A 15,348-nucleotide genomic window follows, 5' to 3' on the forward strand; every position below is an offset into this window, starting at 1 on the left:
ATTTGTATTCTCACAGGAATGCAACAAGGACACCCAAGTATTGTTGTTGTCCTTTTTATGTGATTGGGACACCGTGACAAAGTAAACCACTACGTCCTTAAATGCTGACCTCAAAGACAAGATTTCATTCCTTGCACCAGGAACATATCTCGTAAACCAATTGTGAACTCTCAAGATGTATTTTTGCCACCATTACATATAAAACTTGGGTTGATGACGATTATTGTTAATTCACTAAATAGAGAAGGTATTGCTTTCACGCACCTTAAGAAGAAATCCCCGAACTTAAAGATAAGTATTGGTTGGTCCACAAATTAAAACAGTCAGGCACGATGAAGATTTTGAAACAAAGTTTCTGAAATTGAGAAATTAGCTTGGCTGTTATCTAAACCGGCATGTTGAAGATTTCTTGGAAATGTAAAACTGAAAATTATGAAGCTATTATTAGTAGTGATGTGAGGTGGAAAATTTTCCGCGCAAAATTTTCTATTTCGGAAATTTTTCCGCTATATTTTTCCGGAAAATTTTCCGTTCTAAGAAAATATCAGTAATGAAGTAACAATGCCTTAGTAATCATGAAATTGATTGAATTCATGTACAGGAATGTTAAAAAGTGAAAGATCGTTTAAAGAATCTGAAAATTTTCATGCTTCAGACAATTTTCAGTAGTATGTAGGAAGAAGTTAAACAATTTCTCATGAATCGAAATATTTTCTGTCTTATATGGAAAAATTGAAGAACTTTTTATGAGTCGGAAAATTTTCATCATTTTGAGGCAAAAAAGTAAAACAACTTTTTGTAAATCGGAAAGTTTTATTGCTCTATAGAAACAAGTGAAAGGAATTTTCATAGATCGGAAAATTCTCATTACAATGTAGAAACAATAGTAGGGGAGCTTAGGGAAAGTATCCTGCACTTTGTGTTAAAAAGGTGCCACTCGGATATGTTGTTCCCCTGATCCAACTAAGCAGGAATCGAAGTGGCCCCACTCCGACAGGTGGCCAGAATCCAATATGGCGGCTATCAAAGATGGCCGCCTCTACGAATTCATAGTGTTGGTTTTAGAGGCTTATATCCTTAACTAATAGTCCAATCTTCACGATTCAAAAACTAAACGACGTAGAAGATAACAGGGTCTAATAAATTAGCAAAAGGTTTTACCTAACACTAAAATTAACACCTACAGAAATTATTTAATTTAAAACTTTACATTTCTTATGATGGAGTTTAATAATATTTTTTTAAAATAACAAGTAAACGGCTGGGATTATCGAAAACGATGTCGTATAACTTTTTAAAGAGTGTTAAATTATCTTTCGTTTGGTGTATATTTCATTCAGATTGGTTAATAAACAACGAAGTTATGACAATTTAAAGATTCACGTTGAGTCGATTGATTTTCCCAAATGTCGAACGAGAGTTCATTTACCGTAATAAAACCACTGATGGATGCTGCATTGTACGAAACAAATCATTCTCTTGTGATGTATTCTTCATAAGTTCCACTTTCATCAGAAGCACAAAGTAGCTTGACCAACAGGCCCGTATCCACGGGGGTCTAGGGGGCCGGCTCCCCCTAAATTTTTGCTGGCCTCTAAAATTTTCACGGTAGCTTGCAAATGAACTATAATATGGTGATGAACTATAATATGGTTTGATCACCCCCCCCCCCTACATTTTTGGACTGGCTACGGGCCTGCTGACCAAGCCCGGTTATGAATCCAATATGGCGGTCATTAATTATGATTCATAAAAATTAGTTTATTTCGAGATATTGACCCGAGTATCTAGATTTGTAAACGAATACGGACAAAGTAATATCACCTATTCTACTACTATTCACTTTTACACATGAATCAAGTTTAAGAATAGCCTATCTTAAGAAATTAGGTGCGTAGCGTCACGATAGAAAAGTTTTATGGTTTCTTCTGAATTGAAAGAGAACTGCACAGGAAGACTAAGAAGTAAATTAATGTCTTTAAACCATTGACATTGGCTTTATATCCTTTACGATATTATAAGGAAATTACATAAAGCAATATATTGTTATAAATTAGAAAGTAAATAATTTATTTCGTATTGTAAGAACAGAAATACAACACAAACACTTGGTTTGATAATTTGAAATTCACAATATATCTTTTGGATTTTCTATGTGTACAAAGAGTTTTATGATTTCGACGAACAGTTAATATTACTTTGTGTACAAGCTATTCTATAAAGGATCACACATTTAAGTTTATCTATTTATTGGTACGTTTCCAACGTGGTGTAAATTTACTGAATTTTCAAAAATAATGAGTGCTACTTACATGAAAGTTTTATCGGTCTAGATCTTTGTTTTCAGTTTCCATCACCTTTCCACATGTTCCCCTACACATAGAACTAAAAAGCAGCACGGGACGCTTGTATTTCTACAACATCTTGTGGTACATGTCTTGCAAGCACATTTCAAAGAGAGTTCCTTACATGCTTCGTATACAACTGGAATGGAAGTCCGTGTTGGAGAAAGTTCACTCCCATTGTAAGTCCATCCCCAGTTTACTGGTGAAGGAATATGTGATGTCTTCTTTATTGCCTGACCCCAGATTTTTCCAGCTTGGTATGTTGCACGCTTGGTGTGAAGAAGCAAGGCATCACAAGTTGGAGGATGCGCAGTGAGAGATTCTGCCCTTTTCCAAAAAGAATTCTCGCCGGGCTTCACTAACTTTAAATTTTTCACTTGTTTTTGAATATAATAGGACAACATATTGTTGCAGTGAATTAAAACAATCTTCGCCTATGTTGATTACAGGGTGTGAAATTGTTAGAAAAGCTGTGGTCACCTCTGGATACAAAAGCCATGTTTTCCATGCTTATAATTTTCCATGTCCGAGAAAGTATGATACTGTATCACATTCTGTAAACGCGTGGAGGCCTCGTAATGCAGTTAATTTTTCTTTTTCTAATGCTTTTGAAATATGATGAACTGGGAGAAATCAGTGATGTTTCTTGGTGCCCAAAGATATCCATAATTCTTCTAAACCGTGTCGCTCAAAGTCGTAGAAAAACGATACAGCAAGTATTACAACATCTGTGTCTACTGTGCGGATAACTATCTTCTTGTGTCCATTTCATGCTGCATCAAAGCAATGTAACATGATCCTACTATCACCTTCTTCTAAATGATTTCCTGATTATTTGTTTGAAAATGTTGGAAGATTTCTTGAAGTTTCTATGTAATATCCATTGCTCGTTGCTACCTTTAAGTTACTTCCTTCCTTTTCACACACATACTGCCCAAGAGAAAGGAACAGTTCTTATTTATTTTTGTCATTACGAAGGAAATCGTTTCACCTCCTAGGAATTGGTGTAGTTGATTTACTTTTGTCTTTATTCCTACATCCCTACTTTTTCTTGTGGAAGATTTTATGCTCTTTGAAGAGTAACATCCCATATCAGATCCACTCGCTTTGCATGGAATGTGTCTGCTTCTCTTTGAACATATTCGAAGAAATTACACTGGAAATAATCACAAAATGTTTCTACTGATGATGGTTGCAAAATGTGAACCAAAACTGCTCCATCAAATAATAAAATATCACAAGAATTAGGAAAGTGATCTTCTTTGATGTTGGCTTCACTGTCTAGAAGCATAACTAAGTCGGACTTTTTTTGAGGATTGTGAATTATGGCAGAGAGACTGTGGAAGTGGTTGACTCTCGTGCTGAAAGAATTCATCCAAGTCAAGTCGTCTTGTTTGACTGACGCGTAGTAAGCGAGAGAATAGCTCAACGTCCATCTTAAGTAATTTTATTTCATTCCTGTTTGTTTTATTCTTTTGAAGGGAAGAATGAAGCACTAGAGATTTTTTCATGGGCGAAATGAATGGCTTGGTACATTCTACTAATCTTTCTTGCACAAATTCCTTGTACATATTAGACCCTTTTTCTTCTGCTGAATATAGGGATTCAATTATATCACCGTTATAGATGATTCTGGAAGCAACATTAACAAATCCATCATTTTCTTCAAACGGATTCCCCAATTCGATGAAAACTTCTTTCATCTTTTCAACAGACAATTTAAATTTTTCTTGCATCAACTAGTAATCTTCATGGTGCTTATTATCAGGATCACATTCATTATATGACATTTTGAATTCATTAATTAGTCTACTAATTTCTGGTCCCGTTGTCATCTATTTGACAAGAGCATTGTCATGTAAAAGGCCAATCGCCCCGCCATCACCTTTTATAATTTTGTTATTCTGTTCGTGAGCCTGATCTATAGCTATTGCAGAGAAAGGTTTTGATTTTTTTTTTTTATCACAAAGTAATCCATTTCCAAAGCATTCATCATCTCAGGATATGTTTCTTCCAACTTCTTCAAATCTAAAATGCGAACGGGAAGCCAACGAGCAAAGCTAAGGTGGTCTATTGCGAAATACAATTCTGCCATTAGTTTTGGTGTTTTAACGTAGATCTTAAAATTTCCTTGACGTATAGCTCTGATGTAAATTAAGAGTTACATCACGAGACGGTAATATATTATCCAAAACTTAAACGTTGGACACGAAGATTCCTTTTCAGTGCACCAGTCATTGAAAAATTGCCCTGATGAAGAATTCTGATATGCATCACACGGCAAATGATGTAAAACTGTCAAAGTAATCTGATGAGCAAAGCGAGTTTTTGTAATGTGAGTTACTTTCAATATACTGTCAGCGGTTCCTGGTGTTGCTACATCTGACTTGTATATAATTTCTACCCAACCACTTCCATCTAACCATTTGCCTATAAGATGCAGGAAGGCTTGTTCGATGTGTAATCCTCCCAGCATCAGAATTTGATTATCTTCGCCATATAACTCTGGCCAATTCCATTGAATTCGTTTCCGCAAGGCAAATAGTGGTTGATCCATTACAAGAACCGGAACTTGTCCTTTGTTGAGTTTGTCTGTAAGTTCTCGTACAACATTCATTTCGTGCCGTATCATAGCAACAGATTTAGAGTCTTCCTTAAACAACGGAAGCAGGCAGCATATACGTGGCATTTGCAGAGTTTCAGTTTTCGAGGCATGGTGTACAGACCAAGTGCAAGTAGTGTCATTTTTTAAGCATGCTTCAAGCCAACACTCCTAGATTTTTTTCTTCTGCGAAAAATCCAGTTTGTGAAAGAACTTTCTCTACAAACTGCGCGTTCTGTTGAGGTAAAACGTTCCTTATTAGTGATATCAGCAGGAGGTACTAGAGCATAATTATCGGGGAGAGCAGGAACAGTTCTCATTTTTATATTCACATTATCCAATGAGACATAGTCACGTCGAATGCCAGGGTTATCCTTAGAAGGATGCTGGAAAATAGAAATGCTCGTACCGTAAAAGGAATCCTTTGATGTTGTGCTAGAAAGATTGTCAATATTATCTAATGCTGCAACGGTTAAAATACCTCGACGAAGAGTGGAAGGACACACCATTTCGTCACTTTGATTTATCAAGCACTGAGAAAGACTTGAAGATATTTCCTGTACACGTGTAAACGAATTGCCTTGTGAATGCAGTTCATTTATGAGAGATTTTTACGAGATTTAGCATACACGCTCAGCGCAACATAGAGAGGAAGAGGTGGCTCGCGATTGCGTTTATGACTTGCTGCTTCTGTTTGAATATCACCTGCTTCCAGATGGAAGTTATAAAATATAAGTTGACTAATAGTTGAAGTTGCTTGACTTGCGTTGCTATCAGGGGTGACAGATGAACCAAAAGTAACATATTAAAAGCAGCTATTAGTGAAGGAGAAACAGAATCTTCCTGGCAGTGATTGTCAAATTTTCCTGCAAAATGACTCTTGTGGTTTGCCATATCCTTTCGAAGCATCGTAACAACACGACTTAGTGCCATAGCATCTTCATCAATGTCTTTCTCCAGCTCACTTATTATGTCAGATCCTTCTGAAAGTAAAACATATTCCCTGCCAGACAGATGAGCTGTTAGCTCAGGCCTGTGACGAAAAATCCTTTCACGAAATCTTGTACTATGAACTTCTATTTCTTCTGATTCAGGCTTCTTCATAATCGTCATTAACCGTGTTTTGTACAATTTAAGAAGACCGATTATTTTGAATCGATGATTTCTTGGTAACAGAAGAATTGCGTAGTCGCCTCAAACTTTGCCTTTTTGTGTGATTCCGAACTATTCCCGCCGAAACATTACACGGGATTTACGCCATTGTTACTTTCAATGGAAATACTTCGAGAATAGTGCAGTTGTTATTACTCCAAGTTTTTAAACACTCAATTCTATCCGATTCTTTTGACGTATTTCGAAACATTCCTTCCCATACTCACTCTGTGGGACAGATGGATGGGGGAGAGAAAAATGTTTGTCATTACTTTGTCGTACTTGTTTATAAATCTAGTGCAATAAATATTTCGAAAAAGACTTATCTTTATGGATGATAATTAATGACCGCCATATTGGGTTCACGTAACCGGGCTCGGTCAAGCTGTCTTGTGCTCTGGTGAAAATGGGACTTATGCAGATCACATCACAAGAGAATGATTCGTTTCGTATAATGCAGCATCCATCAGTGATGTTTTATTACGGTAAATGAACTTTCGTTCAAAATTTAGGAAAATCAATCGACTCAAGTGAATCTTTAAATTGTCATCATAACTTCGTTGTTTATTAACCAATCTGAATGAAATATACACCAAACGAAAGATAATTTAACACTCTTTAAAAAGTTATACGACATCTTTTTCGATAATCCCAGCCGTTTACTTGTTATTTTAAAAAATATTATTAAACTCCATCATAAGAAATGTAAAGTTTTAAATTAAATAATTTCTATAGGTGTTAATTTTAGTGTTAGGTAAAACCTTTCGCTAATTTGTTACACCCTGTTATCGTCTACGTCGTTTAGTTTTTGAATCGTGAAGATTGGACTATTAGTTAAGGAGATATAAGCCTCTAAAACCAACACTATGAATTCGTAGAGGCGGCCATCTTTGATAGCCGCCATATTGGATTCTGGCCACCTGTCGGAGTGGGGCCACTTTGATTCCTGCTTAGTTGGAACAGGGGAACAACATATCCGAGTGGCACCTTTTTAACACAAAGTGCAGGGTTTGGCCATTTTTTTGCCTTAAGCTCCCCTACTACAAGTGGAAACAAACTTTTCATAAGCCGGACAATTTTGGATATTATGTATAATGATATTAGGTGGAAAATTTTCCACTATATTTAACCATCGATATTCAATAATGTGATTTTCATTTCTCCACGAGACAATTTTATTTGTTCTTAGTGAAAATTTTAACGTATCAGTGACAAGTTAGTGACAAAGTTTTTCCATTGCGTAAAATTATTTAGTGGTTCATTCGTCCCAAAAGTAAGTGCCTTTTATTTAAATAAATATTTTTTATGTTTATATGTTCAATAATGTGATTTTTTACTTTCTTGATACATATTTTCATTTGTTTCTTCTGAAAATTTGTACGTATCTGTAGGAAGTTATTTACACTTATTAAGCTTTTATTACATAAATATGTTACAGTATATTAATTAGCTAAGAAAATAGCACAGACACGAAAAAATATTTTTACATATTTCCATATTTTTAACATATTTCTTACATATTTCATTGATTTTTGTTACATATTTATGTACATATTTCGGTACTTTGGACTACATAAAAATCCGGGCCTTAGTAATAACACACCTGTGCTTCTTTTTAAAAAAAACGGCCCCTAAATATTATGATAATTTCCCGTAAAATATATGTTACTAAATTTGTTTGTAAACACGGTCAATATTATTTTGCTTTTAAATATACGGTCTGTCGTTTTTGCGGACCACGGAAAAAACAGTGGTCCGTAAAATTTAGGGTAATCGGTTCGCAGTGAGAGTTGGCGGTGATCAATCAGTAAATTTAAGGTGAATTTTTTTACAGTGTAATACGCGCAACAGCTTGTGTTTCGTCGAAGTTTCATTCCTTCTGTACTCTGAATTATTTCTTCCACGGAATTATGTATTACGAGGAGGAAATCTTTTAATGCACCTTACTTTCGCTTAAATTGTATTCACATGATTTGTGGAAATCACTGTTGTCATTTAAGGCTGCTTTTTGAAAAAACTAATAATTTTTTTTTATTTTGTAATGACTTATTTATTTTGTAAGAATTTATGTAAGGTTTATAAAATAAATAGAAATATTACTTAAAAAGTAGTAAACAAGAAGGATAGACAGCATGATAAGTCATCAATTACCGTTGAGTTTATTTTTCTAGTCGCTGCCTTTAGGGGAAGGTAGTCGAATTCTGCGCGGTGGATAATTCTGCGCACACGTGTTTCTTCAACTTGGAGATTCTTTACGACACATTAGTTGTTGCTGCCATGAAGCTACCGTTACTAGTAACTAACATTAAAGGAGGGAAACCATTATGTCAAATGTTCAGGCTGTAAGTGGCAGTTGAATTATTTCTTCTCTGTTGATGTTAAATTCACTTAAAAAAAATAAGAGATATGTTCTATATTTTATATATTTTTAGATCGTTACTTTTATGTTCCATTTATATTGTACAGTGGACATTATAATAACGGCAATTCGTAGTTCTAATCAATTTTTAATATGTCGTAGTTTTGTGATTTTTATTAAATGGCGGAGTGGGGTTATTCTGCGCAAAATCGATGGGAATTTCTGCGCAGTGCGTAGAATTGTACCTCAAGAAGTTTTATGTTAATAACAAGCGTACGTAATAGATTTGCAAAATATCGTCACTCTCTGATTTAAGATGTCGGGAAGAATAGAAAGAGCAACTACGAGAGGTAGTTATGCAGAGGAACAACTAAGAGAAGCTATCAGTGCTGTTAAAAGTGAGAGTGAGATTCGAGAAGTTGGAAGATTGTACGGAATAGCAGAATCTACTATTCGTCTACGGATGAAAACTGGAAAGATGGAACATCCTACTCTCGGAAGTGTTCTCGCGAGTACAAAACACGAATTGATGGAGTATGTGATAAGCTTTGCAAATTTATTTTTTTGGTATCACACCTATAGACCATCGGAGTTTGGCATACGAATTTGCTGAAGCAAGTCGAATTGCCCATAATTTTGATTGAACTACCAAACTTGCTGGAAGGGACTGGTTGAGACTATTTCTTTAAAGAAATTTAAGAACAAGCCTAAAGAAACCTGAGGGAGTAAGTTTGAATAGGATAAATTGATTCAATGAAAAAGCGGTGACACTATTCTTCAATAACTTGGAAACAGTAATGAAAAAGCACCATTTTCCCCTAAGTAGAATTTTCAACGTGGACGAAAGAGGTATTTCGAACGTACAAAAACTTGTGAGGATTTTAGCACCTAAAGGTCAGAAACAGGTAGGAACTGCTATGTTGTGCGAGCGTGGAAAGACAGTCACTGTTGTGTGTGCTTGTAGTGCATTTGGAATCTTCGTCCCTTCCATGTTTATATTCCCACGGCGTCGCATGTACGATCTCGCCAGTATTTTCGACGAAGCATACGTCAAAGTTACCACTATAGAAAAAGCCATAGCTGGATTTAGGGCTGTGGGAATAATACCATAAAACCCTGACAAATATTCAGAATCAGACCTTCACAATGTCATTATGGAGGCACCTAACATAGTCATTACTTCTGGAGATGATGAGGACAGGTTGGTACAAAACGTCGAGGAAACTAGCCGTGATTGTGGAATCCATACTTCAACAAAACATAGTTTAGATGTCACATCTCAGAATGACATTGTTCTCCCTTATCATCGCACGCTTATGTTTTCAATACACTCAAAAATGTGTAATATTTTTGTTCATTTATAAAACAAGTAGAGAATAAAGCATATAGTAAAACTTGTAGCCCACATTGTCGTTCGTTTCCTGAACCCATTCCATCTATATATATAAATATGTTATATGTTATGAAAATGTTTCCTTGCTTTAAACATATATATTTGCTTCGCGCAGAATTAACCCATATTATGCGCAGAATTGCCCACCCAGTTGGGTAATTCTGCGCAAATGTATAGTTCAGGTTTTTTGTCTATTATCGAGTACTGGTGACAGCTTTTACTCAAACTACGTCTTTACCTTGTCTACTACACAGCAAACAATGGCTCTGCAAAGTTACTTCGTGATACGTACAAAAACAGCGGATAAATAACGATTTTTCCTTAAGTGCGCAGAATTCGACCACTTTCCTCTACCTAGATTTTTGAGTAATTCAAATTCTGGTCACACTGTTATTTCTATGGATGGCAACACTGAAAATTCTTTCGATCCGTATTTTCGGGTGTAAAATAGCATTATCTATTATTGTGGTAAGTTACATTTTATTACCTCTTTCCACTTACGAAAAACGGGCAAAAGAAACATTATATTTCTATTAGTTTTTCAAAAATATTCAGTAGTCTGCCCCCTTAAAGAATCCTTTGTACTCTCATTCATCATACATGATATTTGCCGCCTGTCTTATGCGCAGTTGATATAAACCTAATCTGGATCAAAATTATTTTTCAATTTCACACACTCTTACCTTGGACAGGAAGTCGTTACCGTCCGTTACTATTAGCCAGAAGATATAACTGTGATATGTTATAAAGACTTCTTTTCATTTAAATTCTTCTTCCGAGAGTTTATTCTTTGCTGAGACAAAATAGATCAATCACACATGTATATCTTTGTCTTTTTTAAATTCTAAGTGTTCTAATTTGAACGATGTACTATTACTTTTGATTATTGAAATTTTGTACATCATCATTGTTCATTTTCCTCATTCAACGTTTGATAAAATACTCGAAGAAATACTCCAAATTCTTTGGAAGTCATCCTTCTACCGCACATGTACTACATCCGGTTGTACACGAATGGAATCACGACTGAAAATAATGGACATTCAGTTTTGCCCGATTTAGATCTGACATTTTATTCTGGAGTATGGCTGTTTTTACATTTTTCCGACAATGTTCGTATATAGAGGGTGTCAATGAACTATACCGATAAACTGTAAGAGGTGATCCCTTACATCAAAATAAGAGAAAAAGTTGATATGGCCCTTTTGGGAAAACTGCATAGTTTCCGAGCTAGTGCTGCCCAAAATCGCGCAAAAGCCAAATTTAAATAGTTCCTATTTCGAATACCAGAAACTGTGGATGGTGGTCCTTATTAGCGTAAAGGAAGTCACGCATATGCAATCAAAAATGCATATTTAATTAATTTTCAGTGGGTGTATAGGGTATTCCATACAAGGTGAAATTCCAATACATCCTATCAACCGAATTTTGAGATATGCTTTACTTTATGATTGGTCCAAAGTAGGCGAACCATAAACCTTGGTTACGGTGAACACAGAATCCTTTGGTGCGATGTCGGAAGTGTTAAGGATCGTCAGCAGCACGGTTTTTCGTACTATGTAAACGCATACTGCAATGCTTTCTTTCACGCTTAAAATTGAAGAAAGCGTGAAATATATCATGACGAAATACATCCCATCACACATTATTCCGAACACAAGAAAACATGGAGCTGCCGGTTCCTAACACTTCCAACTTCCCTCCAAAGCAATGGATGTCCATTATTGTCAAGGCTTACCTTCTGCCTAATTTGGATCCTCCTTGAAATCAGCGTATATCTGAGAACTCTATTTAGAGCGTATCTGAGAATTACACCCTATAGGGGATACCCTGTACCCCTATTGAAAATTGACGAAATGTACACTTTTGGATTGTGTATGGATGGCTGATAAGGAACATCATCCACAGTTTCTGGAATTCGAAATAGGGCCTGTTGAAAGTTGATATTTTCGCGATTTTGGACAACCCTAGCTCTGAAACTATGCACTTTTCGCCATAGGTCATATGAGCTTTTTCTCTTATTTTGATGTGAGGAATCACCTCTTAAAGTTTGTCGGTATAGTTCATTAACACCCTATATATATGGGAGTCAGAAGCTTAAACTCCGCCATCTTTGGCTTCTGACAGTATTCGTGCTGGCCAAAATATTTATGACGTAGCGCGGGTTACATATCTTTCAGGCGTGTCGGATTTTTTTTAAAAAATTATTTTACAGCAAGTTGCACCACGAATATCAAACCATGGTTAAGATATGTTATAGATGGGTTAGCGCTGCTTCTATGGTGGAAATTAGAAGGTAGCCACTCGAACATAAAGCAAAAATATTTGAATTCGAATATTTTCGACGCGCTTTTCGCTAGAAATTTGAAATGCGTAATAGATTGTTTCTAGATTTCGGTAAGGTCCTTGAAGCAAAATATATATTCATATTTTGTTTCTCCCTCGTAACTTAAGTCGTTTTCGAGATATGAACATTTTTTTTTTATTTTCGAATTTTCAACAATAACTTCGAAATTCGAAGGAGCTTGAAGTTGATTTTCCGGCCAAAGTTATCTTTGGATATGAGTTACCTTTGGTATATATATCACAGCAATCCGTGTAAGGGCACTTTTCACCGTCTTACCCGGCTACAGCCTTTCAACGAAGGACATAGGAAGAAGTATATATGTATACTACTTGTCTGTCTTCAGTGGAAGCCTTTACCCTTCGAGACACCCCCTTAAATGTAAAGTTACTTGAAAATTGTGATCATTCCACCGGAAAGCATTGACTAATTAAGATCTCTTCCTGTTTGAGTGGAAATTAGATGAAGCTGGAAGGACAATGTGATACTGTTTTCTCATTATAGAAATGTGAAACCTCTGGAATAGTTCCGCGTGTGTACTTTTTTTCTCCGAATGTTTTATGTAACTTCCTCAATGATCACTGATAATGTCATTGGCTCATACATCAGGGATGTGAGTGGCATTTTAGTTCGAATATTATGCAACTGCTACTAAGCCTTATCCACTGCTGATCTTAATTTATAGATACAAGTAATTACAAAAATAAAATTTTAATCTCGGTAAAGTAAGGATATGGTTATACCGAAATTCTCCAATTTCATTCTTTCCTTTTCCTCCTTCAGCGGGATGGAAAACGAAAAAAAGTTTTATATCGAACTTGGTTTACCGCATCCTGAATCAAGCTTTATATCTACTTCTCTTTTTCAAGAAAGAAACGTGCTTGTTTTTTTTCCAGCGGACTATCAACTAGATAACGCGCTGATTGGCTACCCACAGGCACATACACACACACATATATATATCAGTTCTGCTTGCTCAGTGACGTTTAAGAAAACAGGGTTGAAGGTTTTCTTTACTGTAAGTTACTCAAGGTAATTTGTTCTGATTTTTTCACTTGTGAATTGAACGTAAATATTGCTGTCAGAAAATTAACGATGTAAGAAAAATTAATAGGCCTATATTCCTATATTTGTGCCCCTATAATATGGGATAAGAAGCATAAAAATCACTATCACTACAATAGGACGATGCTAAGGAACGCATGAAAGAAAATAGGCTGTAAACTAGGAAAGTCCGATAAATGCAAATTTATGTAACTATGTCGGAAACAAAGATAGATGTAGATTGAGAATAGATCGTCATAAAACTGGCATTTTTACGCTAAAATGAGTAACTTTATAGCAAACTGTGCTCTATTAGATATTAACTTCCACCGGCTAAACATTTTCCCGAATTGTAGTAAGGTTGTATTTTATGTTTACAAGCATAGGGTTACTAATTTCAAACCATGACAACTACTACAGCCCGATTAAAATCAGTGAGTGTATATAAAAGAGGGCTGTGTTACATATTGATTTCTGTTGGTAGGTTATTTCTTCACAGTAAAAGGAAGCTGTATTTTAGATTTACAAGGGTAGCGTTACTTGTATCAAATCATTACAAGTGAAATAGGAACTTGTATCACTCTGAAGACTATATTAAGGTACTTCTAAATACAACATACAAGTAATAATTTAACCTAGCATGCTCTATTAACCTAACCTATTCTATCCTACTCTACTGAACTAACCTAATCTAACAGAACATACCCTACTAGCCTAACCTAATCCTAACCTAACATAATTTACTCTACTAACCTAATATAACGTATTCTACTATTCCAATCTAACTACTGTATCCTACTACCTAATCTACTAACAACCTAACCTTCTCTCTACTAAGTAACTTTCTCTACTAACCTAAAGTTATCTACCCTACTAACCCAACCTATCCTACCCTACTAATATAACCTAACCTAAACTTACCTACCATATTAACCTAATATTCTACTCTCTAATCCAACCTACCCTAACCTTAAGCCATAAAAGTAAAAAACAAAAAAAAACTTGTAATTTGGCAACCTATATTCTCATTCGGTACTCAAAGATATTACAGGAGAGTGGAGACACAAGGGTCTGGAACTCTAAGTAGGTAAAGATAGTGGCGTACTTAAGACTTTTTTTCTCGGATTTGTACTAAGGTCTTAGGATTTCATTTTTGGAAATAATTTGTATCGTATAATTTTTTTTATCTAAATTTAACTACAATGTTTTTACTGCGAACCCTGATTTGCCTTTGAGTGAGGAAAATTGATCGTTAGATTTGACATAAACACGCTATGGATAAACAATGATTCCAGATAGAAAAATTAAAAAGGGAAGATGAAATAAGAAACTTTCGGTATAACCGTACTGTAATACAGTAGCATACCAAATAATAATACAAGGTTGTCCCAAAAGTTCGTAAACACATACAAAAACTTACAATTTTATGCAATTGTTAAGTGTTTTGTGTGTTTATATCATGATAGTGATGCTCTTCATTTGTGTATTCCATATGGCAATTGATAAAATGGAGCTGCGAGTTTTGATTCGCTACTACTGGAAGCAAGGACTCTCAATCAGAAAAGCTGCAGAAGAGATTTGTGCTGGCGAAGGTGAAGGAACAATTGCATATGCTGCGATCTCAAAGTGGTACAAGCGTTTCGAATCAGGCAACATGAGTCTTGAAGATAAGCCTCGTTCCGGACGACCGTTAAAGTTGGATGATGGAGACTTGCAAACCGGGTTAGACATTGCGCCTTCAGCGACCACTCGGGAATTGGCTGCTGAGCTTCGAGTTGGCAATCGACAATTCACCGACAGTTGAAGCAACTTGATTTTGTTCACAGAAAGCCCCGCCAAGACCCGCACGAACTCACCGAAGAACAAGCCAGCAAACGAGTTGAAATTTGTCGTCAATTGCTCAGTAATCCATTGGACGACCGTTTATGGAAGCATATTGTGACATCGGACTACAAATGGGTATATCTGGTCCAGCACAATCGAGACAAGCGATGGGTTAAGAAAGGGCAAGAAACACCACCATCAGTTCCAAAACAAGATCGCTTCGACAAGAAAGTCATGTGCTTGTGGTGGAACTTTGAAGGAATCGTGCATTTTGAATTGGTTCCG

General features: G+C 35.8%; 1 protein-coding gene across 1 annotated transcript in view; it reads right to left on the reverse strand.

Moving 5' to 3' along the window:
- LOC145685928 (acetylcholine receptor subunit alpha-type acr-16-like) overlaps positions 1-15,348 on the reverse strand; it is a 139,934-nt gene that overhangs the window by 25,226 nt on the left and 99,360 nt on the right. The gene's annotated exons all lie outside the window — the stretch shown is intronic.

The sequence above is a fragment of the Thermobia domestica genome, chromosome 5, assembly GCF_964235325.1.
Source record: "Thermobia domestica chromosome 5, izTheDome1.hap1.1, whole genome shotgun sequence".
Lineage (NCBI taxonomy): Eukaryota > Metazoa > Arthropoda > Insecta > Zygentoma > Lepismatidae > Thermobia > Thermobia domestica.